Below are 5,350 nucleotides of genomic sequence, written 5' to 3'. Positions count from 1 at the left end.
AAACTCAACCTCCTTTGCCATCTCTGTTATCTAAATGTTGTACATAGGGTTTTCAGAGGCCTGCTATTTCAGAAGTGGATGGCCAATCCTTCTTCCTAACGAAGCTCTGGTAACCTAGTGGTAAGAAGCTGTACTGCAATCCCAAAGGCACGGAGTTCAAATCCACCAGCTGCTCTGGTGAAGGATGGGCAAACTACTCCTGTGTGACTTACTGCCTCTGAAAACCAGCTAAAGGGTCAGCTATGAGTTGGTTACAACTCAATGGTACACAATAACGAAATTACTTATACTGCATTGAAATAGATGAGGGAAAGAACAGTTTAATGGCGATATATGATTGGGTATTACCATTATGACAAGAGTCCAGAATGAAGGTTGCATAGTGGAGCATACTCAGGGCGGCGGGCTGGGGGATGGGGAGGGAGGGACTGTATATCAATGAAGGAATTTTTCTTTTACTTTTCAAAGAGAAGAGCGAACTGGGGGGGGGAAGGGGAGAGGCAGGGAGAAAAATGCAACAATGAATGAGTGGAAATGCAAAATCTCTGTAAATGTTCATTAATATTAATAAAAAAATTTAAAAAGTAAAAATTTCATTCAGGAACAACGTAAAAAGAAGAGGAAGAAAAGACCAAGATGGACGTCAGAAGAAACTCTAAATATTGCACTGGAGAGTAAAGAAGCCAAAGAAAATGGAAGAAATCAAGATATTAAGGAATGGAACAGAAGATTCTAGAGGGCAGCGCGGGAAGACAAAGTGAAGTATTACAATGAAATGTTCAAGGAACTGGAGTCAGAAAATCAAAAGGGTTGAACTCGCTCAGCATCTCTTAAGCTGGAGGAACTAAAGAACCAATTCAAACCTTGAGCTGCAATACTTCAGGATGCTTTGGGCAGAATATTAAATCTGTGTTTCGTTGCCTATGCAAAGGCATTTGACTGTGTGGATAGCAACAGACTATGGCTGACTCTGAGAAGAATGGGAATCCCAGAACACTTGATTGTGCTTATACGAAACCTATACTTGGACCACGAAAGAAAATAGATCACTAATAATAAAGTTTTGTGAAAACTGGACTTCTCTAGCATACTCTCTAGTAGATTATTTCAAAAGGTAGAGGGGACTATGAGACATAGTTTGAAATTTCCAGAGGAAGTCCAAACTAAACAAGAATGAGTATCACTAATGTCAAAAGTGTCTATAAAAAAACCAAAACAAACAAACAAAAGTGTCTATTATTACCTCAATTTCCTTTTCTAAGATGATGTAGAACATAAGGAGGTGTCCTGTTAACCCAAAGGCCAAATCTGTTGGTTCAGATTCACCAACAGTTTCAAGGGGAAAGACAGATTTACAACCTCAGAAACACAATGGAGGGTTTGGCTGGCTAGAAGTCAGTTCTGACTTGACTGTACTGGAAGAAAGAGAATCCACCACGTAAAGTTGTTTAGAGGACTGAAAATACTGTACACAAAGCTCTCACCAAAGATTACTTAATATTCAGTTATAAAGAAAATCTATACCAAACTTTCATATATCATTCATTAGTAGTTAAATAAGTCAAAGAACATGCTTGTATCTAGTGTCTGTTTATCCCTGCCTATTCCAGAACAACTGACTTTGCTTATGTGAAACCTATACTTGGACCAGGAAGCAGGTGGTCGGCAGAACAGAGCAAGAAAATACTGCTTGGATCAAAATCAGGAAGCGTATACACCAGGGATGCATCCTATTTCCAAATATTTTCAATCTATGTGCAGAACAGATCATGCGGGAGGCTGGGTACTATGAGGAGGAATGTGGCATCAGTATTGGAGGAAGACTCATCAACAACCTTGACTGCTGAAACTGAGGACCTGAAGCACTTGCTGCAGGTCAAGGACTGCAGCCTTTAAATATGGGTTCAAACTCAACATCAAGAAAACAAAGATTCTCACCACTGGGCTGATCGACAGCATCATGATAGATGAAGAGATTGAGATGGTTAACAGCTTTAGTTTGCTTGGCTCCACAATCTTGGTGGTAGCAGCAGCCAGGAAGTCAAAAGATGAATTGCTGGTTTTTCACCTAGGCAGCCTGGGTTCAACTCTGTGTGGGAACAAAACAACAACAACAACAACAACAAAAAACACAGGTGTATTGCTTTGGGAAAATCTGCAGTCAGGGACCTCTCCAGAGTACTGAAGAGCAATGTCATCAATCTGGAGACTAAGGTACACCTGCATTAGGAAGCTGGGCAACAACTAGGAATAGGGAGTTGATGCCTTTGAGCTGTGGTGCTGGAGAAGAGTATTGAATATACCTTGGAATGCCAGGAGAAAACAACAGGTTTGTCCTGGAGAGGGTGAAACCAGTCCTCGGAGAGGGACAATGCAAGAGAGGAAGACCCTCAGTGAGACGGACTGACTCAGTGACTGGAGCAACAGGTGTGTCAGACAGTAAGGTTGGCTCTGGATAGAGCAGGGTCAGGTCACTATGTAGGAGTTGCAAGCAACTCGAGGAAACATAACTGACAGTATCTGTCAGGTCCTAGGTAAAGTCTGAGTCTGTTAAATTGTCAAGCCAACCACCAGTCATAGCGACCTTATGAGCAAAGGCTCTGAACTTTGCCCTATCCTGAGCCAACTCACCATCTCTGACACACCTGATTCTACTGCCAGCCACTGTGACAATCCATTATATCCAGGGTCTTCCCCCCCAGCGCTGACACCCCACCCTTTCAAGCATGATGTCCTTCCCCAAAGACTGGTCCCTCCCGACAACTAGTTGGTGCAAATGGCTAAGTGCTTGACTTGGTAGTTCTATGGTTGGTGACTGGAACATACTCCAAAGTTCCCTGGTGAATTGCTCCCAAAGGAAAACCCTATGTAGTTCGACTGTGCACATACAAGGTACTCATGGATCAGAATAGACTTAATGGCAAATACAAGATTAAGAAGTCTTGAACCTGCCTGGCTTAACACCTCTACTTCATGTGTTTTATCCTAGCCTGATGCTAGCCTTTAAATCTGAACAGAGCCTGTTAGCAGTCTACACTTTCTCCAAAACAGGGGAGAGAAAGACTCAAATTACAATAACATATTCTAACATATATCTAATTGAAACAGAAAGCTTTGAGTCTCTTTTAAAGAAATTTCAGGAAGAACACAATTCAAAGGAAAAGCAGCTGACTTGCAAAGTTACAGCTGCTAAGAGACTTCTGTAGTTTGAAGAGTAGATATTTTAAGGGGAGCTCTGGTGGCCTAGTGGCAAGAAACTGCATTGCAATCCCAGAGGAACACGGTTCGAATCCACCAGACGCTCTGCCGGAGAAGGAGGCGCAATATCCTCCTGTACCAGTCAGATCTGATTTGATGGTACACGCACACAAAATAATAATAAAAAAAAAAAAGAGAGTAGATATTTTAGAAATTACTATTGATATTTGTCACATGTATTAAAATCCCAAGTAATTCTAAAAGAGGGTGTGTTTTTAAAAAGATATATTAGAAGAGGGCAAAAGTTAAAAAAAATAGAGCAACATTGTTCTAGACTTCTGTGGAACATAAAACTAATGGGTCATTTCTGTTGGCTGTGCCTTACTTATAAAATAAAGGTGGCACAGATAGGATATAGTTTTAAGAACTTAATTATAAATTGTTTTCAAAAGTAATTTATTTGGATTTTCCATATCCTTTAATCGCAAATATATTAACAGAAAAGACTCCCCCCCTCAAAGACTGTACAATTTCTGAAATAAGTCAGTTAAAGCAAAAAGACATAAAATTACATTGTTTCAATGCAAATAGAACACACACATCACACCCACACTTGTATTTTCCTAGGTTTTCACAAAGAAAAACAGTACACCATATTTCTCAGTGAAAACCCATACTCTATACTCTGGCTAATCAGAGACTTCCAAACATTTTTCTTCAAAAAGAGTATTTTTAATAGACTAAATACTGGTTTATCACTGAGTTTTTGTTTAAGATATAACAGCAGCATGGTTCAAATGTCACTTGCAGTTCTTGGAAAAAAGAAAAATAGTAAAGCAATGAAATACATAAAAATCAGGGGCTGCTTTTCATTAATTTGAGTACCACAGTTCTCTTGAAATAAGTATTTCCAACTTTTTAAAATCCCAGAATTTAGAACCATTACAGTGGGAAATCCCCCCAACTATATAGCATGACTTCTGAACAAAAGCGTGAGTGTGTATATATTGTGTGTGTATGTATGTAAAAAGCTTAAAGGAAAATAAAGATGTCAAAGTTCTTGGTATATTTTCATCAAAGCAACTTCTGAAAGTCAAAGCAAACATTTTGCTTGATCAAAATGTGTTTGTTTCCTCTTCTGGTTTGATCCCTATTTCATGTAAAACAAAGTTGTCAGAAATAGCTACTAGGTGAAAAACACAGACCCCCTATACCTATAACTCTCAAAGTAGATATGGGAGGAGGGAAGGAATTAAGCCAAGACTGGGCTGGGAGGGTCCCTCAGTTAGCCACTGCCATGGTATGCCTTCTACAACTATCCTTTTACCCTTGGTCTCAATATTCTCACCTCTGGCACAGGATATAAAGTCCTACAATAAAAAGATAATTATATTTCAACAAATGATGAGTTCAGCTTTTTTCCAGGCTTTATAATACAGAGTTTAGGCGTTCTATGAAACTCCAAATCTGATACTCTTCCTACTACAGAAAGATAAAGAACTAATTATATTTCAATAATAAGTTTAGCTTTTTCCAGGTTTTGTAACACAGAACTCAGTGTTCTATAAAACTCCAAATCTGATACTGTTATACAGCTGGCTTATGATTTGCCAATTAAAAAAAATAATCTAAAATGAAATATTACAGAATTAATGGGTAATAAAATGGAATATCTGTTAGAATCCAAGCATTGTTCTTTGAGAATCTTTAATGATATCTATTATTTTTTAACCTTTCTTTATAAGTGATTTTCTTATTCCTTAAGGTAGCACATGTACATAGTAAGAAGGAAATTTTGTCAGACACCTCTCTGGTATCCAATAACTAATCTAAGACTCTGACTTCAGTTAATTTATAATGGTATCTAATACATGTTCAAAAATGAGAGAAACAGCAAATGATAGAAATTTACTGAGTCTATAGGTTAAAAAATTTTTTCAAATCTTCGGTAATTCACCTTATTTTCACAATTTGACTAACAAATACAGGTAACCAGCAGATAAGTTTGTCTTTTATCAAATAATAATTGTAGGCCTGTTATTAAGAAACTATAATTGGTTATATTCTGAAATTGGCACTTAATACAATGTTAACAAGTTCCCCTAAAATTTTCAACAATTAAAATAAAGGAGATACACAATTTAGTAATGTT

Source organism: Elephantulus edwardii, unplaced genomic scaffold, assembly GCF_000299155.1.
Source record: "Elephantulus edwardii isolate Elephantulus edwardi_28Jun2011 unplaced genomic scaffold, EleEdw1.0 scaffold00216, whole genome shotgun sequence".
NCBI lineage: Eukaryota > Metazoa > Chordata > Mammalia > Macroscelidea > Macroscelididae > Elephantulus > Elephantulus edwardii.
This window is presented reverse-complemented; position numbering follows the sequence as displayed.